The 27,622-nt window shown below is 37.7% G+C and overlaps 1 protein-coding gene across 1 annotated transcript in view; it reads right to left on the reverse strand.

Moving 5' to 3' along the window:
- Positions 1-27,622, reverse strand: part of SNTB2 (syntrophin beta 2) — a 109,123-nt gene that overhangs the window by 62,431 nt on the left and 19,070 nt on the right. The window lies entirely within an intron of this gene.

The following is a 27,622-nucleotide window of genomic DNA, read 5'->3' on the forward strand; positions in this document are numbered from 1 at the left end:
AAAGAAATAAATGAACAATTAAATACTTGAATTATTTCCATAGTTAACCAGCCACGAATGAATCTTCTGGTGATAGATTCAGTACCTCCTGAGACAGTGCTACCTAGCTTTAGACAACTCAACATTTACAAACTTCTTGAAACTTCCACCATTGGTTTGCCTACCCACTGAAGCCATACAGAAAAAAACTTAATCTTGGGGCGCCTGGGTGGCTCAGTCAGTTGAGCGTCCGACTTCGGCTCAGGTCATGATCGTGCAGTCTGTGAGTTTGATCCCCGTGTCGGGCTCTGTGCTGACAGCTCAGAGCCTGGAGCCTTTTCAGATTCTGTGTCTCCCTCTCTCTCTTCCCCTCCCCTGCTCATGCTCCGTCTCTCTCTCTCTCTCTTTCTGTCAAAAATAAACATTAAAAAAAAAATTTTTTTTAAAGAAAAAAACTTAATCTCTTCCACATGAGGATCCTTCAATTATCTAAAGACTGAGATTATTTTTCTCTCTCTTCTCCCAACTAAGCTAAGTATCTCTAGTTCAATTCAATTCAACACAATGAATATCTTTAGCTACGTACCATGTGTCAGTAATTAGGCTAGCCACTAAAAATACAGTAACAAATGAAGCAAGAACCCTGCCCTCACAGAATGCCCCATCTAGTAAGGGAGACAGCTATGTAAACATCATTACAGATTTGAAAACAAGTACAAACAAGTACAAAAATAAAGTGTATTCAAGATAAGGTATTTTGATTAATGGTAGCCCCAAATTAAAACACAGCTTTTAGTAGATGGAAAACTTTTTTCTTTTTAAGTTCATTTTTAGAACTCATAAAATACTTCTTTTACCTCAGTCATGACTGGCGACTGCTGTCATTTGAGGCACAGGGTTCTTGTTTCAAAAACCAGATAAACCGCAGTTTATTAAAATTTCAAATCGCATTAAAAATGTAAATAGTTGAATGCAGATGCATCAGTTATCATTACCTCTGCTATCACGATCTATCAGTATTCTACTTCCCTCTCAAATTCTAATGTGGTAGGTCATCAGAGTAGTATCATGGGAATCGAAAAACTAGAAAGATGATCATTATCAATGTTTATCAATATCATAATAGTCAGTATTAATATTCTACAGCATTAGAAGCTTTACAAGCCTAAGAAACTAATAACAAATAGATTACTAAACCTAAAAAATAATTTCAGATGTTTCTAAAAACATGCTTAACAGTATTTAAAATATTTTGTTTTTTGAACAACTAATATACACACACAAAACAAAATTCAAAAAGTATAAAAGATTTTATAGTAAAAAGTCTAGATTTCTAGCAGCCCAGTTCTCATCCCTTGAGGCAACCATATGGTCTTTGAGGGATATGCTAGATATGCTAAACGTATGTAAAAATAAACACACACACGTGTACATTACTTCACATAATGGTAGTGTATAATAACTACTGTTCTGCACCTTGCTTTTTTCATTTAATAATATTGGTAAGTCTTTTATAAGCCCATTCTACAGCTCATTCTACAGCATGCTTTGGACTCAGATGGACCTGGATCAAATACCAACTGTGTTTTCGAACTCAGTTACTAGACTTCACTTGACTGTTCTAAGGTCCTCACCTATAAAATGGAAGCAACACTAAACAAGTAAAAACTTCAGGCATACACTAAAAATTCAATAAATAATACATGCCTTTCTTTTCCTTCTCTAAATTGAACAGTTAGAAAAGTTAAAAAATTTTAACATCCATCAGTAGAAAAATGAAATTATTTTCTTGTAAATTATTAAACAAGATCTGCTGAAATTAAGCATAATCCTAGAAAATGTAACAATGTTAATGCCAGCATGTAGATATAGTTTATGGGTGTTTCTGTATGTGTGTGGGTGCTTTCTATGCATAGTTATAATATGTGCATTTCCAGGTGGAGAAGGTAAAAGCTAGCTGCCTCGGGTCACCAAGGAGATTTTTTCATCCTAGAAAAATGAGCAGAGGTGCAGCCAGTATATCCCTTGAGTGGCTGACTCAGGCATTTCAGTACATTTTTTAGTTTTATGCTTTCAAGAAAGAATTAGATCACAAGAACTTTAGCAGAAATTCCTGTTTCCAGTCACTGCCAATGGTAGAGACTTGTTTTCTGAACATTTAAGACAGTATAACCACTATTGGGCTACCAATGAAAGGAAATTATAGGCATTCTAAATGACTACTCTTGAATATTATAGTGGCTGGAAAAGGACCCTTCACAATATACTCAGAAGTTTATTCAGTAACACAGTTGATCACTGAACTGATGACTGCACGTTATGTTTAAACTGACATACGTAAAGAGCCTATTTCATGGCCTTATGAAAGAGCAGTAGTTTCACTTGAGTTGATGACAATGATGCCCATATCCCAATCTAACTGGTCATCCATAATGGGTAAAGAACTGTTTCTTTTCTTTCTTTCTTTTTTTTTTAAGTTTATTTATTTTCTTAGTAGGGGGAGGGGTAGAAAGAGAGGGGGAAAGAAAGAGAATCCCAAGCATTAACAGCACGGAGCCTGACGCAGGGCTTGATCTTACCAACTGTGAGACCATGACCTGAGCCAAAATCAAGAGTTGGACACTTAACAGACAGAGCCAACCATGTACCCCTAGACATCTGTTTCTAATTTACCTGAGATTTGGGAAAGGTGGGGAGTTAACAGTGTTCTGTTTTAGTCTTATTAGACCTCTCCAGTTACCACAGTACTTTAAAATGGACACCTGGCTAGATAAGTAAAGACTCTACACCCCTTCATGGCAGTCAGGTTGACTCAGAACTCAATATATTTCACAATTATCTCATTTTGCCTGATAGCTGAAAATCATCCTCAAAATGTTTAATTAAACACTATTTGTAGTGTTTTAGGTGTTTAGATGTTTATCACACTTACTGAAAATGAAAGAGGCTTCCCTGCACCCTAAGAGCATCATTATAACCCTTTTGTCATTAGAGTGACAAAAACATATACATGTACTGTATATGCCTCTGGAGAGATGTCTGGAAGGATTTTCATCAAAATACCAACAGTGCTTATATACAGGTGTAAGACTGCCTTCTTTTTATAATATAGTTCTATATATCTGACATTCTTATGAATCCATATAATTTATAAAACTTAAGAAATGAAAATAATTTATTCTGAAACCTTGCTCAAACTTTAAACATGGAACCACCTTAAATTAAAATCTTGATGAGCTTCAAAAACTATAATGCATTGGATGGGATCCCAGATCCAACTGATTCTTACTGAATTCCATGCTCAGGTTTAAAGGAGGCCCATGTATTTTAATGAGGTACTCTGCTTTCCTGCTTTGGGGCATTAGGCAACATCAGATTTTGAGCTGAATGCCATTTTATGATTTTTTTTTTCATAATGCAGACATAACTTACCGCTATAAACACCAGTGTTCTAGTAAATCAATCACCTTCTCCTCCAAACACCTTTTCTTCCAAACATCTCTCATACCGTAATTATCTTCCTCTTTATCTCTAACACTTATGCTTTTCTTACCTAACCTGGTGACCTTTACTATGAGTTTAAGTGAAACCAATGAATCAGACAATGCGGGCAGAATGGTGCCATTATTTTCCTAGATGGTCACCGGAAACATTAGGGAGGAATTATTTACTTTCAGTAAAAAGTCTTTTACATTCTCAACTTGCTGGTGTCTTTCAGCTCAAGTATCCTGTCATCTGGGGTTTGAGTAGACTGCACAATCTAGGGAATGGCACTATAAACCCTAAACATATTCAGAGTGATTATGGTTCCACTATACCTTTCTATTTTAAAGCAACACTGCATATTCACTAATTCACTGCACTCCTGGTATATGCCAGGAACTGTTTTAGCAACTTAGAATAATAAATCCACGAACAAGACATACAAAAAAAAAAAGGATAAATGTAATTAATAAGTAGAATACCACTTGGTGATAAAAAGTAATGAACTATTGATACACTGAGCAACTTAGATGAATCGCAAAGATATGCTGAGTAAAAGAAGCCAGTGTTGAAAGGTTACATTCTAATGTTCCCATTATTGAAAAGACAAAAATATGTGACTAAGAACAGATGAGTGGTTGCCAGGGTTAGGAATGGGAAAGATGTGATTCATTTTTTGGAGGATGGAACTGTTCTGTATTATGACTGTGGTGGTCATTATAATTTATACGTGTGTTAAAACTCAGAACTGTATACCATGAGAGGGGGAAAAAAGGCAGTTTTACTGCATGATAATTAAAAGATAAGAAAAAAAAGTAAATTATATAGTATGTTTTAAGATGTTAGGTGTTACGGAAAAAAAAAAACAGTAAGAGAAGGCAGATCAGGAATGCTGCAAGGGGGGGTCCATTTGCAATTTTATTTTATTTTTTTCAATTTGCAATTTTAAATAAGGTGGTTAGGGTAAGCCTCATTAAGAAGACATTTGAACAAAGACTTAAAGGAGGTGGGGGAGTTAGTTATGCAGATATCTGGGAGAAGCATTTCATAGGGAGAACAGTGTCAAAGCAGTAAGGAAAGTCAGTGTGACTAGTACAGGATAATGGAGGGAGAAGAGTAGAAAGTGGGGTCACAGAGACAGTGGGAGTGGGAGGCAGATCATGTAGTGACTTTTAGGTTCACTGTAAGCACTTTTGGCTTTTATTCTGAAATGGTAATACATAGGGAGGTTTGAAGCAAAGGAGTGACATGATTTAACTTGTATTTTAATCGCTCTCACTAGTATACTGAAAATAGAATGAAAGAGGAAAAAGGCAAAAGGAGGAAGATCAATTGTTAGTGACAGATTACCGAGGCACCTGAGTGGCTCACCCAGTTAAGCATTGACTTGATATCGGCTCAGGTTGTGATCTTGCGGCCATGAGATTGAGCCCCGCAACAGGCTTGTGCTGGGTGTGGAGCCTGCTTGAGATTCACTCTCTTTCTTTCTCTGACCCTCTCCCCTACTCACACTCTCTGAAAGAAAGAAAGAAAGAAAGAAAGAAAGAAAGAAAGAAAGAAAGAAAGAAAGAAAGAAAGAAAGAAAGAAGGAAGGAAGGAAGGAAGGAAGGAAGGAAGGAAGGAAGGAAGGAATGGGGCGCCTGGGTGGCTCAGTCAGTTGAGCATCTGACTTTGGCTCAGGTCATGATCTCGTGGTCTGTGAGTTCAAGCCCCACCTCAGGCTCTGTGCTGACAGCTTGAAGCCTAGGGCCTGCTTCAGATTCTATGTCTCTCTCTCTCTCTGTCTCTCAAAAATAAATAAACATTAAAAAAAAAAAGTGAAAGATTATGGTAGGGGGACCCAGGGGACAGGAATGAATGTGGTGAGAAATGGTGAGATTCTCTACTAAAGGTAGACCTACTTACATATCCTGACAGATAGGATGGGGCAGGAGTGGGGGGGGGGGTGAGAAAAAGGGAGAAATGGGAGAATAATTTTAAGATTTTTGCCCTAAACAACTGGAAGGACAGAGTTGCCATCAGCAGGTTCAGGAAGAAAGATTAGTGAGTTGATACCTGTATTAAACAACCAAATCTAACTAGCAGCCAGATACATGAGTCTGAAGTTCAGGAGAGAGGTGTAAACCCGAGCTCTAAATTTGGGGACAACTGGCATATGGCTGATACTTTAAGTCATAAAACTGGAAAAGATTACAGTATAAGTCAGGGTCCCAGCAGCAAATGAATGAATGGCACAGGATTTAATAAAGAGACAATTTATAAAGTTGTGGGCAAGAGTTCAGGGAAACACAAGGGAAAACAGAGTGTGATATCCTGTTTACATACCTAGGCCTAAAGGAACCAGGAGAGGAAGTGGTTACCAGACCCAGGGGAGTACTGTAGGGGGCTGACTAAGTGACCTTCAGTCAATTCAGCTAGATTGGGAGCCAAGGGGATAAATGCTCCAATTTCACTTTGGTCCTTCTTTCCCTCCAGGCCCTCCTGTTGGGACTCTACATTGACCAAACTCAACAAAAGCCAAAGGGCAAAGCAGCTTGTTGATGTAATTCATGCAGGTCAGCCTCCTGGGAAAGAAAGCAGGTAGAGAAGGAAGAGTGAACCCAGAGGGACAAATGGGAGACTTCCAGCACGACCACCAAGGAAGTAAGCATAGATGTGGAAGAGGACTCTCTACTATTAAAGGACGAGGGAGAAGAGAATGAGCAGCAAAAGAGACAGGAGACTCATGAGACAAAAGAACTCCATGAAAATACTGGCCTACAATATTTCCAAGTTCACCCAAACTGAAAAAGCCATGCTCTGATCTTACTAGCCCTGACTTGGTTCCTTCCTCTCTTTACCACATTTTGGAGAAAAAAAAAAAAAAAAAAAGTTTATGCTTGTTTCTGTTTTCTCCTTTTGCTCTTTAACCTTTCCTGAATAAAACTGCATTTGAAAGAGTTACTAATGTTTTCTTACTCACTCAATCCAAATTTCTCAATCCTTAATCTTGCCCATTTCAACATGTGACGGTGTACTCCATCAACTGTTTTTATTCCTCCTTTCTGTGCCTTTATTTTCAAAAGCCTTGTTTCTCCTCACATACCTGCAATGTAGCTGTTCCCCAAGGCTCCAATTTTAGCGCATTGTTCGCACTTTGTCCTCTAGTCCCTAGCAACTTTCAATGCTAGATCCCCAAATTTAACATGGATCTCTAGAACCAGTTTCTCTTGTTGGTCCCAATTCCTGCCACTTGGGTGCTGACCCAGCCCTTCAACATCAACATATCCCACTGTGAACTAATCTTCATTATCCTTAATCCTCTCCTGTGTGCATTGTTTTCATTGCTAGCATTAGCATAAGCATTTTTCTAGCCATCCAGTATCTAAACCAGTAGTATAGAAAGTTTAGTTAAAGCCCAATAATCTGTATCTTATTTTGGATTAAAGACCTAAATGTGAGACCTGAAACCATAAAACTCCTAGAAGAATGTAAGAAGTTATTTCTTTGACATCAACCAAAGCAACAATTTTCTAGCTATGTCTCCTGAGGCTAGGGAAACAAAAGCAAAAATAAACTACTGGGATTACACCAAAATTGAAAGTTTTTGCACAGTGAAGGAAACAATTAACAAAATGAAAAAGCAACCTACTGAATGGGAGGGGAGAAGATATTTCCAACTGATATATTTAATAAGGGGTTAATATAGGAGATATATAAAGAACTTACAAAACTCAACACACACACACACACACACACACACACACACACACACCAAATAATCCAATTAAAAACGGGCAGAGGACCTGAATAGACATTTTTCCAAAGAAGACATATAGATGGCCAACAGCCACATGATAAGATGCTCAACAGCACTTATCATCAGGAAAATGCAAATCAAAACCAGAGTGAGATAACACCTTACACCCATCAGAATGGCTAGAATCAAAAGGACAAGAAATAACAAGTGTTGGCGAGACCGTGCAGAAAAAGGAACCCTCATGCACTACTGGAAGTAATGTAAATTAGTATAGCCACTGTGGAAAACAGTATGGAGGTTCCTCAAAAATTTAAAAACAGAAATACCGTATGATCCAATAATTCCACTACTATTTACCAAAGAAAACTAAAACAGTAAAAACACTAATTTGAAAAGATATATGCACCCCCATTTTTACTGCAGCATTATTTACAATCGCTAAGATATGGAAGCAACCCAAATGTCCATTGATAGATGAATGGATAAAGAAAATATGAGGGGCACCTGGGTGTCTCAGTTGGTTAAACATCCAACTTCGGCTCAGGTCATGATCTCACAGTTCTCGGGTTCAAGCCCTGCATCGGGCTCTGAGCTGATAGCGCAGAGCCTACTTGGGATCCTCTCTCTCCCTCTCTCTCTGACCCTCCCCCTCTTTCTCAAAAATAAATAAACATTTCCAAAAATTAAATTAAAAAATAGGGGCATCTGGGTGACTCAGTCGGTTGAGTGTCCGACTTCGGCTCAGGTCATGATCTCACAGTTCGTGGATTCAAGCCCCACGTCTGGCTCTGTGCTGACAGCTCAGAGCCTAGAGCCTGCATGGGATTCTGTGTCTCCTTCTCTCTCTGCCCCTGCCCCACTCGTGCTCTGTCTCTCTCTTTCAAAAAAAAAAAATAAACATTAAAGAAATAAAAGAGAAAAAGGCAGGAAATTCATGTTTCTTTATATTTTCTTTGTCTGAAGACATGGGAGGAATGATTTGTGAGGCTGTAACAGTGAGGAATAACAAGATGATCACCTGAACCTCAGATCTAATACAAATTTGATTTATAATACTTTGGATTTGCTGTACCATCATTTCCAAAGTCATACTCATTTTCTCATTATTGCCGTATCATTTAACCCTGTGAAGTTAGCTCATTCCTTCTTGCTAGTCACCAGGAGGGAAAAATTCCCAGTACAGAACCCAAGCATGTCCTCAGAAGCAGTTCATGTGCTTGTAAGATACAATTTTCCAGTTAAAACAAATAACTATAGTTCATGTTGGTCCTGCGATTTTCAATTCATTTCATTACCCATCTTTCCTTCTCCATTCAATCCAAGCCCTTTCTAAGTCAATAAAAATAGGAGATATATCCTTTTCAAGCATCTCAAATTGCTCTTAGAAAGACAAGGAGAATCAAGTTTCTTTTGGAACCTCTGAGCAATAGTGGGATGAGTCTAAATAAGACAGAAACAAGGTAGCTCTGAAATTTGTTCCCAGTAATTAAAATTTTAGGATTTTTGAAGTATAGCCTTTTATAATACACTTAGGCAAACTGGCAAAAAAAAAATGATATAGTTTTTAGGCCTCAATCAAATTCTAACATGGGTATCTATTACTTTTGTACAAAAGTATTAGCTTTCACACTTTGATATGTACAAGCATAGAACAAAACGCTAAATTGAAATAATTTGGGTCTTTGGACTCTTTACTGTATAATTTCTCCTTGGTAGTCTTTAACTACTAATCTTACATGGTAAAATTAGCTGTGGGTCATTTATAAAGTAAATATATTTTAAGTGAATTTAAAAGGTGATTTTCTTTAGAATGTTTCCTCAAACTGGAAAAAATATGCAAGCTTTTCAACTTTTTATTAAAAAAAGTTTTAAACATCTTAGGTTTGCATTTTTAAATGTTTCTGTACGGAAGACAGCTACCAGCAAACTTCCCTGTGGAAAGTGCCATACGTTAAGTATGTGTGTTTAAAATCCTATATATAACTAATCCAAAAACTGAGAAACACTGCATCTGAAAAATGACTTCAAATTACATATTTTTCTTTTTCTAATTGCTTCTCGGCCTTTTGGCTAACATCAAGTGTAGTACATATTTCTCTTTTCCTTTTGGTGTTGAGATTTGTATTTATTTTCTATGTTCTATCTCTGTTGTTATGAGTCAATTCCACTTTTAGTACTTCTCTTTCTCCTAATAAAAAGAAGTATCACTTTATGAGAAACAGCCTTCCAATCTGTTTCAGACCATTCTGCTTACTTCAAAACGTACAAAGCAGAGAGAGAGGAAAATTGACAACAGTAGAAAAGTCTTGGCCACCTAACAGGATTAGAAAAAATAGAAAGATAGGACTTCATTTAATTTCATTTTCATTGAAGCAGAGGCAATTTGAAAAGTAAGCTGCATAAGGAGGAGGAGACTGGTTAGGAATAATTGATACTGCTTCTTAGTCTCCTGCTGAAATATTAAAATAGAGGCTAGTTTTTTGTGGGAAAAAAAATGAAGCCTACCATATTTTATAAAATACCATAAAATGACTCATACACTATAAAACTAAGGACCAGACTAAGGGTATCAGAGTTTCCAAGTGCCAAAAGCGAGTTCTCAGTTTTATATCCCCCCACAAATTATATAGTTAGTATGTCCATACAGTGATCAAGAAAATATGCCAATTTGCTAATAGCAGTTATATTTGCACTGCAATTATAGGGACTTCTATTTTTGTTTTGTTTTTGAGAGAGAGAGAGAGAGAGAGAGAGAGAGAGAGAGAGAGAGAGAGAATAGCTTAAGTAGACTCCACGCCCAGTGAGGAGCTGGACACAGGCCTCAATCTCACCAAGGTGAGATCATGATTTGAGCCAAAATCAAGAGTCAGATGTTTAACCGACTAAGCTACCCAGGTGCTCCAGGGACTTCTATTTTTGAAGTTAACTGTTCCTATAATGTTTAAGCTTTTTATAATAATCACGTGTTCTATTAAAGTTAACTTTAAAACACATGCTGCCAGTTAATAAAAATGAATTAGAAAAGTAATTTCAGAAATAGATTCAATAGCAGAAATTAGGCAATAGTGGCAGAAAAGTCACTATTCAATAAATGCTGAAAAAAATGGAGTATCAGTATCAAACTGTCTTAGATCCACAGCTCACACCCTATAATGCACTTGCATTAACCTATAATCGATGCCCTTTGCATCATTTTTATAAAATCATTAAAGTATAAAAGCAGAGCAACAAACTTTAAAGTCAAATGACTCTCAGTTCAAGTCTTGATATCACATTTGCTTTTGGGGACGTTTGAAGCACATAATTAACCTCTCTGAGCCTCAGTTTCCTCATTTATAAAACATAAAATACCATTCCTAAACGGCTATTGTAGGTATTAAATGAGATAATGAACGAAAGGTACCTAGGCCTGTGCTTGAGTGTCGTAGGTACTGAATACTAGTGTGTACGTGTGCGTGCAATTATTACAACATACTTTGGAGGGAGTATAGTAGATAGAGTCTAAGATTTGAGTTTGAACTGACCAGATTCGAAGTTCAGTTCTGCCAATTATAAACTTTGTGATTTGGACAAATAATTTCATTTTTCCAATTTCTAATCTATAAAACTCTAATATTAATCCTAATGCCAGTTTTACTGAGTAAATGAGAGGATTAAATAAGATTAACTAATAAAATAAAAGTAAACTGTTTGACAGCCTGGAAAATAGTAGGTGTTGAACAAAAATGATTTACAGAATGGGATTATTATGCAACTTTAATGTTAATTATTTAATGAAAATCTGGAGATGGTAGTGAAGATATCTCCAGAAAAACAGCAATTGTTCTTTGTCTCCCCTTTCACAAAAAGACCAATTTTGACAGCACATAGCCTTCTTCATTTATATTCCTGTAACACTCCCCTTATCACTGTAATGGTACTTGTCATGTGTCACAGTTTCTGTTTTGCCCATCTCTTCCACTTGACCAAGGTACACTGAAGGGATTAAACTCAAGACACCATAAAAGTCCACCATAATTACAATACATCGCTTCTATAGTGTTTATCTATCTGTGGTTCTTTTACTTTTTCCTTCTAGTCACTTGTCAGAGCTATGTTGCAATTTGTGCAGGACTATTTAGGGCCCTGAATACATTCTCTTGAACATTCATGAGGCAAAATCCATGTGTTTTTCTAGTATGCACACAATCTTTCTGTGACCCTGGCTTGACATTACATTTGCTTCTAACCCTTTAGAGCAAGTTGTACCCCACCCCATATGACATCATTATAACAATATGCACGCTTAGAGGGCGCCTGGGTGGCTCAGAAGCAGCCGACTTCAGCTCAGGTCATGATCTCGCAGTCCATGAGTTCGAGCCCCGTATCGGGCTCTGTGCTGATAGATCGGAGCCTGGAGCCTGCTCCTGTGTCTGCCTCTCTCTCTGCCTCTCCCCCATTCATGCTCTGTCTCTGCCTTTCAAAAATAAATAAATGTTAAAAAAATATATGCATGCTTAGTTACTGCACAAATGAATTTTATCCATTAGTCAAAATTTGGCAATATTATCAATAGTGTTCGTAACAGCGATCACTAACACACAGAAGATGTGCTGTAAATAGTGGTTAGATGAAGTATGAGAAATTCTGTCACAAATATAGATATATTTTTGTAGTCCTAATTTCCCTGTCCTGGTGAATCATGAAAAGTATTTATGGCATGAGTAATAAAATCCAGTTAAAAAGTGTTGCTAATAATGGGTCATCTGGCTGGCTCAGTTGATGAGGCATGTAACTCTTAATCTCAGGGCTGCGAGTTCAAGACCCATGATGGATAGAGAGATTACTTAAAAAAAAAAAAAATGTTGCAGGGCACCTGAGTGGCTCAGTCAGTTAAGCGTCTGACTCGAGCTTTCAGCTCAGATCATGATCTCACAGTTCATGAGATCAAGCCCCAGGTGGGGCTCTGTGAGCGGAGCCTGCTTGGGATTCTCTCTCTCTCTCCCTCTGCCCCTGCCCCCTGCTCACACACACTCTCTCTCACAAAAAATAAATAAATAAATAAACAAATAAATAAATAAATAAAGGTTGTTAATAGATATAGATTAAAGTTTTTGCAAGTATTTGGATAAAGGATTATTGCTCAACACTGTTAGGTGCCTTTTGGATATGTGGGACCGGGTCACTCCTTCCATATACTATAGGTTATCACATAACTTCTGTATGTATCATCTTTGTTGAGGTTCTCCTCAGCTAAATTTGCTATTTGAACAAATCTGCCATTAGAACAAAACTCTCCTTAATAAACTATTATATACTTAAACACATGGCTTATGGATACACAGTTCTCGCAGTGACATAAAAATTTAATCCTATTACGAGAGGTCAGTAATGGATTTAAAAATTCCTTTATAAGAAAATCCTTTCCTCAATAAACTCAGTAGGCTTTCATCTATTCCTAACATAAATGATAAGAAATAATTTCTTACTCTTAAAAACTATGTTTCCCTCTTTCATCAACAAAGAACTCTCTCTTATGTATTAAGCATATAGGATATTTACAATGTCTGATATATATATTCTGTCCTCATGTTGTGTAGTTGAGAAGGAAAAAGAAAACATGTACCCTCAAAAAGACTAATTAATAAAGTAGAAATTATAAAAGACAAAATGTGATAAATGCTATAAGAGAAATAGAAATAAAATGTTATATACAATTGGATATAACAAAAGCAAATAAAACAATTGAAAAATACTTAATAAAAATGCTAATACAGTAACATTTTCCCATTAGACCAAAAAAATTTTTTTTAGCTGTTTAAGCTTCAAGGAAATCCTTATCCTTATTTTTGTTGCTAAGTGGATGTGTCCTGGACTAGCTGGACACACCGGATGGTTTGTTTAGATCAGCACCTAAGTGATAACTATAGACGGAAACACAATATTAAGCAAGCACAATAGCTGTGTTCAAGGGGTCAGCAAGCACTCCATCCTGCACATCCAGTCAGAGTTACCAGTGGGGAAGGAGAATGCCATCCAAGTTTCCATATCTTTAAACACTTGGTAATTTTTTTTATTGTACAAAAGAACTGCTATTCGTAACTGCCAAGCTTTTGTTGTCATTAGGGATTTTCTGACCAAATTGGCAGAATTAACTGAGTTCAGGAAGAGGAGAAGAGACAAAGATGTGTTCATGTTCTCTTCCCCCTCATTCTTATGTAACAAACAGCTAAGGAGTCAGTTTTAGTAGCCTGAGAATTGTCAGAGTTCATAGGAATCAACTGGTGAACGCTGAGCTGAAGTGCAATCCATTACTCAGTCCACATCAAACAAATGTATTCACTGATAATTTTTTACTAATTTTTTAAATTAAAAAGTAATGAAAACAAAAGCTGGAACACTTGAGCATCAAAATAAATCATAGTGGCATGGAATTATAACCTATAAAATAAAGAAAATAGCCATGAGTCCATATTGATATAAATAATTGAACAAATAAATAAATGGGGGGAGAAGGGACAGCTCCTAGAGAACAATTCCAATTAATAAGTGTAAAAGAATGAGAGAAATAGAAAATCATCATTAGACCACTATAATAATAATGGTGACAGGCATGACCCGTTGATGAATGCTAAAATTACTGAAAAGTTTAAAGAGTAAAGGGTGAAAGTTTAAAGAGTAACAGGATATTTGCAGTTTCAATTAATCTCCCCCAAGATATCTGTTAATTACACAGGGGAAAATGTAACATTATGTGGAGAAACCTGACAGTAATCAAAATTTACAACACTGGTATTGAGACATATTGATGTCATGGGCCCTATGTTCTCATATACACTGAAAAGGAAGTATCACCTCTGTGGCATTCTTGCTATAAACCCTAATAAGCTCAGTCTATTCATGATAAAACCAGACAAATTGAAATTGACATTCTACAAAATGACTTAAATGATTTGATACTGAATACCACATAGGGTTAGTTAGCAAATCTATCATCTTACACAATTAGAATTTTTTTGTGTGGTGAGAAAATTTAAGATCTACTCTCACGGCACCTTTCAAGTATATATAACACAGTATTGTTAACTATAGTCCTCATGCTGAATAATAGATCCCCAGAACTTATTCACCTTATAGTTGGAAGTTTGTAGCCTTTGATCAACATTTTCCCATTCCCCCCACCCACTTTTACTTCATTCTTAATGAGCCAGAGTAAATTTGAGGTGTGAGAATAATGACAAAAGCAAAAAATACCGTTATTCTAAAGGCATCTATATTTAATTCCAAAATTCCATTAAGGTACTATTACAGAGCAGCTTTGGACATTTGAGGGTTTGCCCTTGCAACTGACAGTCAATCTGTGTTAATATTAGGTTCCTATAATCAGTAAGAGGGCTTATCTTGAGATTATATTTATCTTTATGCATGCTAAATCCTCCTCTCTCTCTCTCTCTCTCTCTCTCTCTCTCTCTCTCTCTCTCCTGGAGATTATGCTAGGAAAGAAGAAAGATTCACCAGTGTAAGTACACATGAATTACAGAGGTACACTCAATATAGCCTAAATAAATTACTATACTTAGAGATTAATGAAATAGCTATCAATTTCAAGTGTATTATGTTTGGCCCCTTCTCTCTCTCTCTCTGTCTTTCTTACTCACTCACTCACATTCGTCCAGTGTCTTGGGGACAAATACTAATCTAAAAATAGATAACTTACAAATTGTAGGGCTAGCAGACACCTTAGTGATAATTCAGTCCAACCTGTTCATTTTTAAACTAAAATTAAAATTAATTGTAATTAGTTGAATTAAACTAAAAGCCTGGAAAAATGAAGCTGAGAAAAAAGAAAACTTCTTCAAAGACATACAATCTGTGGCAAAGCCATGGCTAAAAACCCATGTCATCTTTTCCTGAATATATCCTCAGCTTTCAGTTTGCCTTTTTATCTTTTTATTTTTATTTTTTTAAATTTTTGTTTAATGTTTGTTTGTTTTTTAAGAGAGAGTGCACATAAAAAAGGAGAGAGAGCACACGTGGGGGAGGAGCAGAGAGAGAGAGAAGGCAACAGAAGATCTGAAGCAGGTTCTGTGCTGAGAGCAGCAAGCCCATTTGGGCGCTAGAACTCACGAACTGGGAGATCATGACTGAGCTGAAGTTGGACATGCAACCAACTGAGCCATCCAGGCGCCTCTGGTTTTTTAGATAGTGTAAAATCATAACTAGCTGGCTAACAATCTTGCAGAAAGGTAATTTTATTACTACTACTTTACCGTTAATATATTTTAAAGACTCAGCCAGAGTCCTTTCACCTTGTTATAATTCACCTTTTCTATATGAGACATAAGACTTTAAAAAAAATAATCAGAGATCAATGTTTAACTCACTAGTACACCCACTCTGATACAAATGGTGCTTTCTGAGTCATCAGAAGCACAGTGGGGCTGGAAGAGTCACAGACACTGTCTCCTTCCTTGTCATGACCATGGCAGCAATGGCAGGGGAGACGGTAGTTAGAATAGTGGCACAGTAGCCCCAGCCAAGTGAAAACTAAATAAAAATCATGAGGTAAGAATACAATTTTTCAGGGGCACCTGGGTGGCTCAGTCGGTTAAAAGCATCCAGGTCTTGATTTCGGCTCAGGTCATGATCTCACAGTTTGTGAGTTCAAGCCCCATGTCGGGCTCTGTGCTGATAGCGCAGACAAGGCTGTTTGGGATTCTCTCTCTCCCTCTCTCTCTGCCCCTCCCCTGCTTGTGCGTGCTCTCCCTCTCAAAAATAAATAAACATTAACAAAAAAGAATACAAGTTTTCAAAAGAAAGCTATTCCTTTTTGGAAAAGATTGTGCTTCCACGTGACCATCCCTTTAGAACCTATATCTCCATAAGTGTCTTAATGACGTTTCTTTAGATTTCAGTTTCTTTATATGTAAAACCTATCCTTTTTTTCTTTTAACGTTTATTTATTTTTAAGACAAAGAGAGACAGAGCATGAACAGGGGAGGGGCAGAGAGAGAGGGAGACACAGAATCTGAAATGGGCACCAGGCTCTGAGCTGTCAGCACAGAGCCCAACGCGGGGCTCGAACTCACGGACCGTGAGATCATGACCTGAGCCAAAGTCGGACGCTTAACCGACTGAGCCACCCAGGCGCCCCTGTAAAGCCTATCCTTAAGGGGTTATTGTGAAGATTAAGTAAATTAAAGTATGGAAAATGATTTTAGAAATTATAAAAGCCACACAAATTTGAGAAATTACTGTTATTACCTAATGCAGAACTTGACAATCATTTCCACCAGGTTCAGAAGTTAGCATGGTATCTGGCAAAATGCAGGTGCTCAGTGTTTATTAAATGAATAGTGAACAAACCTGGCTAAGACCTCCTCCCAAGGGCATTATCATAGAGCATAATGGATTACATGTGATGGGAATTCAGAACAATGACCGCAGTGCCTTTCTGAGTCTGACCTATACACATCAGAGAACTGTGAGAGCTAAGGAGATAAAGTTCACAAAGGAGACTAGGGCTCTGAGAAAAAAAGGGTCCTCTCAGTACCTGTGTTCTTGAATGTATAAGCCCATCACATCACACAAAGGACATAGAGCAAAATAAAGCTGAAAATTTAAGTGGAATACAAGCCTCTTAAAAGAAGACAAAATTGAATAATTCTTAAACTTGGATTATTCTGCTGAAATGTTCAGTGACTGGATAAAATGTTTTGATACCATACATACTAATTTTTAAAAATGCCTCAGTGCTCTAATTTTACAATTATATTTTTATTTTCTGTTGGTAGAAATCCCAAAAGTACAAAAGTGTGAAATAAATATTATCTCAGCAATAATGCAAAGAGGATGCCTAGAATGAGTAGGAAAGCATACACATATGAACCATAATGGGATCTTTAATAGGAAATGTCTCCCTTTTTTATGTGGGTTAAAAATAAGAACTGGAAGAATACAAAAATACTAACTCAAAAGGATATATGCACCCTGATGTCTATAGCAGCATTATTTACAAGAGCCAAATTCTGAAACAGCCAAGGGTCCATTGATTGATTAATGGATAAAGAAGACGTGTTACACACACACACACACACACACACACACACACACACACACACACACACACACACACGACAATATTACTCAGCCATAAAAAAAGAATGAAATTTTGCCATTTGCAACAACATGGATGGAGCTACAGTATTATGGTAAGCGAAATAAGTCAGTGAAAGAGAAATACCATATGATTTCACTCATATGTGGAATTTAAGAAAGAAAATAAACAAGCAAAGGGAAAAGAGAGAGGCAACCAAGAAACAGACTCTTAACTATAGAGAACAAACTGATGGTTAGCAGAGCGGAGGTGGGTGGGGGGATGGGTTAAACAGGGGATGGGGATTAAGGAGGGCACTTGTGCGGAGCACAGGTGATGTAGGGAGGGGTTGAATAACTATTTTGTATACCTGAAACTAAAATTACGCTGTATGTTAACTAACTCGTTTTTAAATAAAAAAAAAATAACCTGGAAATCTCTGACAACACATATGTCGGGCTCCCCAGCCTCATGCAAAATTAGAAGTGTCCAGTTACTTTTCTCTTGTCTTCTTTCTCAATAATCTGCACCCTCCCCAAGAGACAATAATGTGGCTCCTTGTTCTCACATAAAATAACCCTCACTCTACAAGAACTTACAAATGCACTTCATAGATCCAAAACTGTGGTAAAATACTGAACTCTTGAGACCCTTAGGGTCATGAAATCCTATTCTAACCCTGAACACAGCATATTTGAATTTATTTTTTTAAAATGTTTTAATGTTTATTTTTTTGAGAGTGAGAGATGGAAACAGAGTGTGAGTGGGGGAGGGGCAAAGAGAGAGGGAGATACAGAATCCAAAGCAGGCTCCAGGCTCTGAGCTGTCAGCAGAGAGCCTGATGTGGGGCTCAAACTCCTGAACCTCGAGATAATGACCTGAGCGAAGTCAGACGCTTAACTGAGCCACCCAAGGCCTCTGAAGCATATTTGAATTTATACTTATTGGTAAGTAATTCTTACTAAGGGTTAAAATCGATATTTTTTTAGAGTTTTATTTGTGCTGAAGGCACAACACACTGTACAAAAATCTTAAAATAATAGTATTTCTCATAGTATAGCCTATTGGAATAAGGAAGAAGACAAGAAGTACATAAGTAGGAACATAAAAGAAAATAGATATAAAGCTCTCATGGTGTTAGTTTCTCACTGAATCAGCATTTACAGATCAAACCTATTAGAGGCAAAATACTGGGAAACATAAGATGAAACATGACATTCCATGTCTTCAAGAAGCTCAAAATACAATAGAAGACATAATTACGCAATCACCATCCTCACTACTCATCTATGTTGTATGTGACAAAAAGAGTTACGTGTTTTATGTGTATAATCTCATTTAATCTCACAAGTTGGGGTCACATTACCCCCACTTTACAAATGGAAACCAACATCTTAGAGAAGGTAAAACAAAACAAAACAACATGCCACTCTGCCATTAAATAGCAAAGATGGAAAGAAAGACCAAGCACATAACTAGTTGGTACTCTTATATTTTACCAATGAACAAATAATTAAGCATGATTATAGAAATATATATAAAATGTATTATACAAAGTAAAAAAGGTAACCTAAAAGAATACTTTACTTTGAAGACAGAAGATAGGATGGAGCCAGTCAGGAAAGGTTTCACATAGGACACTTTGATCTCTGAAAGATAAGCAGAAGTGCCTCAGGCAGACAGGGTAGAAATGAGTGATCATGGCTGGGGTTACAGCATAGGGGCAAGGAGGAACATGAAACATTCAGAGAAATTTAAGTAGGTAGGAAAGGCTAGAGTAGAGGCTTCAAGGTGGAAAGCAGTGATCTGCTATTGAAAGATTGGCTAGGGACTGCGTTCGCGCTTTCCCCTGGTTAAAAAAAAAAAAAAAAAAAGAAAGGAAGAAAGATTGGTTAGGGGCGCCTGGGTGGTTCAGTCAGTTAAGCATCTGACTTCAGCTCAGGTCATGATCTCACAGCTTGTGGATTAGGGCCCTGTGTGGGGCTCTATGCTGACAGCTCGGAGCCTGGAGCCTGCTTCGGATTCTGTGTCTTCCTCTCTCTCTGTCCCTCCCCTGCTTTGCACTCACTCTCTCTCTCTCTCAAAAATAAATAAATAAACATTAGGGGCGCCTGGGCGGCTCCACCGGTTGAGCGTCTGACTTCAGCTCAGGTCATGATCTCGTGGTTCGTGAGTTCGAGCCCCACGTCGGGCTCTGTGCTGACAGCTCAGAGCCTGGAGCCTGCTTCAGATTCTGTGTCCCCCTCTCTCTCCGCCCCAACCCTGCTTGTGCTCTCTGTCTTTCAAAAATGAATAAACATTAAAAAAAATAAAAAAAAAACATTAAATAAATAGAAAGAAAGAAAGAAAGAAAGAAAGAAAGAAAGAAAGAAAGAAAGAAAGAAAGAAAGAAAGAAAGAAAAGATTGGTTAAGGGTTATCAGCCACCATGAAACGTAGTCCTGGCTGTTAAGGATTATTCCTCCTTAAAGAGCTACCAAGGCAAGTGTACAAAAGGAAAGAAGGGCTCTAAAAACTACAAAAGAATTTTCTTTCAAAGCAGAGTCTGAGATCACTACAAAAACACAGATCACAAACTTCCTCAGATAATGCATAAATGTGTATTTTATAAGAATTAAGTTAGGTATGTCTGGGTGGCTCAGTCAGTTAAGAGTCTGACTCTTGATTTTGGCTCCCAGGTTCATGGGATCCAGCCCTGAGTGGGGTTTGGCACTGAGGTGAACATGAAGCCTGCTTAAGATTCTCTTCTCACTTCCCCTCTGCCCCTCTCCTGCTAGTTTTTTTTTTTTTCTCTCTCTCTCTAATAAAAAATTAAAATTTAAAAATAAAAGAAGTGAGTTAAAGAAAGTCCACAAATAGATTTTAATCATGCATCAAACATGTCACATGAGTTGTGAGCAGGACATTATAAGACACATACTACAGTGTTCCTGCCCTCAAGTAATAACATATAATCAGGTAAAGGGATTGTCTCTGTGCACTCCAAAGATACCTGCACAGGTTATCCCAAATTTAGCTTTAGCCTTAATCCACAAATCCAAGTAAAACAAACCCCAACAACAGAGGCCACATGGGAAAACCTTTTCAATATAACTTGCTTCTTTTTTATTTCAAGTTTATACTGAAGAATAGCTAAAGAATGATTAAATAGCATTAGAATCTTGACATTTATAATGGTTAATTAAGCAGCCTTAAATATATACACACAACACAAGTTTTTTTAAGTACATGCCCAAAAGTACTACGGAATTTTGCCCTAAGCCTCAGTCCAATAAATATAAGATTTCCTTTTTCCTTTCATTGCTTTACAATTTCATCTCCCCCCTTTTTTTGAATCACAAAAGTAATTGGTCACCCTGTAAACATTTTAATATCACAGAAGCACATAATATAGTAGATGAGATGGCTCTGTGAAACTTCCCTAAATGATCATCGTGAGAACACAAACTGCTTACCACTATTATAATAAATCATGTAGGTACATCTATAAGAGTAATATATTCTCTTACCTTATAAAATGATCCAAAATAAACTATAAACAGAAGAAATCTGGGGAAAGGGGAATCTTTAATTTATACACTTTCCTATTGATTGCATTTTTAAAAATACTCAATTATGTTGTGACAAAGTTATTTTTAAAAATTAAATAATGGGGCACCTGGGTGGCTCAGTTGATTGAGTGTTGGACTTCGGCTCAGGTCATGATCTCATGGTTCATGGGTTCAAGCCCTGCATCGGGCTCTGTGCTGATGGCCCAGAGCCTGCAGCCTGCTTCAAATTCTGTCTCGGGCTCTCCCTGCCGCAACCCCCCCCCCCCCCCCCGCCCCGCCCCTGGCTTGTGCTCTGTCTCTGTCTCTAAAATAAATAAACATTAAAAAAAAATTTTTTTAATTAATGAAAATGTCAAATTTACCAAAAACTCAGGAAATTACAAAATAGAGATCTCCAGAATTTTGCTGTGTATATCTGTGTATATAACTATCTTGCTAAACTTTTAGGGTTTATCCTCTAAAGTTGTACATTTTCCTAGTTATGTAACTATCTAGTTACATAAGAATCAACATTTGGAATGAATTTTGATCATAATTAGTAAAACTGTAGGTTCTGGAGCCAGATAGCCTGGGTTCCCATCACACCTTCTCTACTTGCTAGCTATTCATACTTGGGCATATCTCAATACTTCAAGTTACTTACCCTTAAAATAAGGGAAAACAGTCCCTCCTTCATGGAGTTGTTATGCTAATTAGTTAAATGAGGCAAAGCACTTAGAACAGTATCTGGAACACTGTAATTGCTCAATAAATGTTAGCTATTATAATTGCTACCCATTCTCTTAACAGTAGTAGTATTAATTTTTTAAAAATATGCCAGATATTGGGGTGCCTGGGTGGCTCAGTCGGTTAAGTGTCTGACTCTTGATTTCAGTTTAGGTCAAGATCTCATGGTTTGGTTCGTGAGATAGAGCCTCACATCGGCCTCCACACTGACAGTGCAGAGACTGCTTGGGATTCTCTCTCCTTTCTCTCTGCCTCTCCCCACTCGTGCTCTCTCTCTCAAAATAAATAAGTAAAATTTAAATGAATGAATGAATGAATAAATAAATAAATACGGCTCACAGAAGGTATTCCTCTTGTAGGGAAACAGGAGATTAATTACCTACATTTTGCCCAAATAGTGTATTTACTGGAGACATGAGTAATGACAGCTAAACAAAAAGTTAAAAGGTAGGAGCCAAGAGTGGCTTCCCATATTCATTAACACTTCCTAATAGCATAACTATGCAAAGAGCCTGAATAGAAAGACAGGATTTCATGAATATACAATAGATTCTCTCTTTTTTTGTTTTGTTTTGTTTTGTTTTGTTTTGTTTTGTTTTGTTAGAGAGAGAGAGCAGAGGGGCAAAGGGAGGGAGAAAGAATCTTAAGCAGGCTCCACACTCAGTGCAGAGCCTGACACAGGGCTCAATCCCACAACTCTGGGATCATGACCCAAGTTGGAATTAGGAGCAGACACTTAACCTACTGAGCCACTCAGGCGCCGCTACAATAAAATCTTTTTATTTGAGGAAAAGTTACTTACCTTTTTCCTCTCTCAAATTCATCTAAAGTTACCAGAACCCTGAAATTGTGTTTGGGATCACTAGGGGATCATGTGTGTGAAATGTCAAAGTAGTAGACTGTAAATGTTAGATGTAGGAAAGAAAAAATGGGAAAGATAGTATTATCCAATTAAAAGAAAAAGCCCACTAATTCAAAGGGATACATGCACCCCTATGTTTATAGCAGCATTATTTACATTAGCCAAGATATGGAAGCAACTCAAGGGTCATTGAAGATATGGCACACACACACACACACACACATGCAACGGAATATTATTCAGCCATAAAAAAAAATGAAATCTTGCCATTTGCAATAACATGAATGGAGCTAGAGAGTATAATGCTAAGTGAAATAAGTTAGAGAAAGCCAAATACCATATGATTTCACTCATATGTGGAATTTAAGAAACAAACAGGCAAAGGGAAAAACATATGAGAGAGAGAAATCAAGATGTAGATTCTTTTTTTTTTAATGTTTATTTATTTTTGAGAGAGATAGAGTGCTCACGAATGGGGGAGGGGCAGAGAGAGAGGGAGACACAGAATCCCAAGCAGGCTCCAGGCTCTGAGCTGTTAGCACAGAGCCTGATGTGGGACTCAAACCCATGGACTGTGAGATCATGACCTGACCCAAAGTCAGACCCTTAACCAACTGAGCACCCAGAGGCCCCTGTAGATCCTTAATTATATAGAATAAACTGATGGTGAACAGAAGGGAGGTAACAGGAGCAGGGGGGGGTGGGGGGTGGGGGGAGATGGGTTAAATAAGTGTTGGGGATGTAGTGAGCACCGAATGAAGTATGAAATTGTTGAATTACTATATTATACACCTGAAACTAATATTACACCGTATGTTAACTAACTGGAATTAAAATAGAACTTAAAAAAAAAAAAAGAAAAAAGAAAAAGCCATTATGTCACACACACCAAACAAGATGCCAGAACACACACCCAAGGATCAATGGGGAGAGGGAGAAGGAAAGAAGGAAGACAAAACTGCTGGTCTTTGTCCCTGCCTTATGAGGGATCACAAGAAGTATCTGTGATATTTGAATTCCAGTAACGACCTCTTCCCTGGGATAGAACTGAGGGCAATTACAGAGAAATTATTGAATATTTCTTCCCTTGAGAGTAAACTGGGTCATGCATATGTGGATTCCCCTTTGCTAAGGGTGCCACTCTGTACACAGCCAATTTAAAATACAACTTCAGGGAAACAAAACAAGATTATCAGTACATAAAAACTGAACATATGTGAATGATGCAGCGGTAACATCACTGAATAATTTCCATTACTACTTCCATAACTGAATTCAACTCAACAGTTAAACAATTTAAGCAGAAAGGTAATTTGATGCCAAGAAAGATGTGGTAAACTGGAGAGTGGAAAAATATTTGCTTAAGCCACAGACTATTCATCTGAGATGGATCATTGAAGGGGCCCATGCTGTAGATTTCCTTATGCTGGTATATCATCTGAAAATATCTGGCTTCGGTTTAAAACAGGATATTCTTAAATGTTTTAAGTTTCCCAAAGCTTAAATCAGCAGTCAGTTCATTTAGTTTGTGGGCAATGCACTAACTTAAGATCCTTTCTTTCCACAAACCAAAATTAATCAATCATCTGTCCCTGTAAAGAATTTGTGCTTCTGAAAGAATTTTAAATCTATGTTAGGAAAGGCCTGAGGTAGTAGGTCTAAAAGGAGGAATTGTGGCAAAGTCTCACTTCTTAGAAACTGCTGTCTCAACATGTTTTTCTTCTGAGGAGCAATAAAATTCCATATATGATATAAGACTTGATGTGGGATGCCTGGGTGGCTCAGTCATTTAAGTGTCTGACTCTTGATTTTGGCTCAAGTCATGATCATCTCATGGCTGGTGAGTTTGAGCCTCGCAATGGACTCCACACTGACACTGCAGAGCCTGCTTGGGATTCTCTCTCTCTCCCTCTCTCTGCACCTCCCCTGCTTTCTCTCTGTCTCTTTTTCAAAATACATAAATTAAAGGGGTGCTTGGGTGGCTCAGTTGGTTAAGTGTCCCACCTTCGGCTCAGGTCATGAACCCATGCTTTGTGGGTTTGATCCCAGCATCAGGTTCTGTGCTGACAGCTAGGAGCCTGGAGCCTGCTTCAGATTCTGTCTCCCTCTCTGTTTGCCCCTCCCCTGCTCATGCTCTGTCTCTCTCTCTCTCTCTCTCTCTCTCTCTCTCTCTCAAAAACATTAAAAAAATACTATTCCAAATAAAAAAGTAAAAACTTTAAAACTTTTTTTTAACATTTATTTATTATTGAGAGACAGAGCACAAGCATGGGATGGACAGAGAGGGGAGGAGACACAGAATCTGAAGCAGGCTCAGCACAGAGTGTGACACAGGGCTTGAACTCACAAACCGTGAGATCATGACCTTAGCCAAAGTCGGATGCCCAACCAACTTCCCCCCAAAAAGGGAAGGAAAGGATTTAAGGAAGCTGCTTTAAATGGAAAAGAAACAGCAAAAATCCAAAGATGAACATTATTTTTAAAAGTAAAATTATTTTGGGGCGCCTGGGTGGCGCAGTCGGTTAAGCATACGACTTCAGCCAGGTCACGATCTCGCGGTCCGGGAGTTCGAGCCCCGCGTCAGGCTCTGGGCTGATGGCTCAGAGCCTGGAGCCTGTTTCCGATTCTGTGTCTCCCTCTCTCTCTGCCCCTCCCCCGTTCATGCTCTGTCTCTCTCTGTCCCAAAAGTAAATAAAAACGTTGAAAAAAAAAATTAAAAAAAAAAAAAGTAAAATTATTTTAAAAAATAGTGCATAAAATTCACTACCTGCATTTAGTATGAATAGCAACCATCATATTATATTTGTTATAAGCTCTATCTGTCTATCTATCTATCTATCTATCTATCTATCTATCTATCTATCTATCTATCTTTAATTCAGAGAGACAGAAAGTGCAAGCAGGGGAGAGAGACAGAGAAAATCTTAAGCGGACTCCAGGCTCAGTCCAGAGCCCAACGCGGGGCTTGAACCCATGACCCTGAGATTATGACCTGAGCTGAAATCAAGAGTTGGACACTCAACTGACTGAGCCCCCAGGTACCCCATAAGCTCTTTAAAGGTACGAACTTTTGTTTGCTCAAAATAATGCCTTCTAACTGGGAAGATGTGAGGAATTACTCCTGCTTTCTTCATTAGCCTTGAGTGAAAATTGGGAAGGACAAAAACAATGAAAAATCCTCCTAGCCAAAGAGAACAGAGGAGACAGGGCCAGAGGCTGTAGCCCCTTGATCATATAATATGAAGCTGCAAAAAAGTGTGCCTCGCTCAAGGTTAAATTTGATATGCCTGTAAGGGATCACAGAAAGGCTGGGAACAAAAAGATGTAACTAAACATCACAGATACTCAGGTAATAGCTGAAATTATAGGAGCAAATGACCTAAACATAGGTTGTATACAAAGGAGATGAATGGGGATCCTATCACCTTCTATTGCTTCACTGACCTCCTAAACTAGCTAGCACCAGTTTCTCCCAATAGGCAGAATGAGATCCTGAAACAATTTTCCATCCAGATATGAAGTACAGAAAGGAAGTGAGGTTAACATTTTTTGAACACCTATCATGTGCTAGGTTATATAAAAAACTTGACATAACGTTCACAATCATTTGACTGAGAAAGAAACTGAGGCTTAAAGTTACTTTCCTGACATCATGCAGAACACTAGGTCTCCTTGGCTCCAAAGCCAATGCTATTTCTATAATATAACACAATCATCAGCACAGATTCACTTGGGTATATTCTGCTCAACAGTACTTTCTCCTTCCCTGGAAGAGAGGCAGCCCTGGCCTGTTCTCGTCACCTTACTGGGTCATAATAAGCCACTGATTCTCTAGCTCTTGCCTTAATTATGGCTCTCAGGCTGTGCCTCGACTGGTTCATGACAGCTGTTCAGCTTACTCCTACTGCTGAGGAGATGCTGCAGAGACAATGTCATGGAAAAGGCATGAGTGAACTGTTGGTAAGTTAAAAAACACGTAAGAAGCAGAATTCTACCAGGGTCAAGACTTCTAATTCTATCATTCTCACTAGTGGAAAGGATAAGGAAACAGTCCACAATAGTGGATATTTCACAAATAATTTAAATCTTCACTATTTGTTGTTGTTTTGTAGCAGCAGCTTTACCTCTCTAATTACACTGTGCTCAAGCAAATATTAAAATTCATCTTCCGTCTCAGAGTAAATGCAGCAGATTGTGGCAATTCAACACACCACCCGGAAACAGGACAAAAGAAACCTGACGGAGATGAAATATTCTAGGAAAATAAGTAGCAAAACTGATCCATCTTACAAGAATCATTAAGAGCTGATTGCTCACAGAAAACGTTTTAACCAAACATAAAACAAAACAAAACCAATTTATACAAAAATAAATTCTGGGTGCAGTACAAACTTAAATATGAAAAATAAAACACAAGAAGGAAAAAAGAAAGAAAGAGAATGTTTTAACCAAATTTAAGATTATTATCCCCTAAATAAGAAATCCAAAATAACTTTTCAAACTTTTTTCCGAAAATCTGGGAATAGCTTCTCAGGGGAGTCTCCTGGGAGGCGGAGAAGGAGATGTGTTGCTGTTGACAATAAACACAAAAACACAATCTAACAGGGTTAAACATTCCTTTCAGATGCACTTTGTTCCCAAACTGGTTAATACCCAATGATTTACTAACAGTCCCCGCCCCCAACCTAAAAATACATTTCTCCCATAAATAATTTTAGATTTCTTCAAATGGATATAATGAATACCTTACTAAGCAGTATTAAAGGGTTTTATGTCCATGCCTTTTTAATCCTTCCTATTTCACCACATCCTCCCCTCCCCATTCAGCATATCAACTTGGCCAAAATAAGTTAGCCTGGTATTTTAAGTACAGACCTGCATTTGAGACAGTCTTACAAGTTCAAGACTGCAACTTTTGGCTCACTGCATTCTCTCCCATTTATTCACGTTAATGAGTAGTCCTCCTAGTTTTGTGGCATTAATACCATTACAATGCTACAACTGTACAAGATGCTTAAACAAAAGGTAAAGGAGGCATCAAGATCTTTTAAATAATCATGCATTCACAGGTAATACTTCATTATTCCAGGTAGCAACTTCTAGGCCAGGATGCTGTTTTCCTATGGCTTTCCTGAATATTCCGCTTCAAAACCAGACCCTAAAAGTGTGATAGGGAGTAATTATAATAAAACAGAGAGAGAGGACTCC

Source organism: Puma concolor, chromosome E2 (genome assembly GCF_028749965.1).
Source record: "Puma concolor isolate L17-30 chromosome E2, mPumCon1.1.hap2, whole genome shotgun sequence".
NCBI classification, from domain to species: Eukaryota; Metazoa; Chordata; class Mammalia; order Carnivora; family Felidae; genus Puma; species Puma concolor.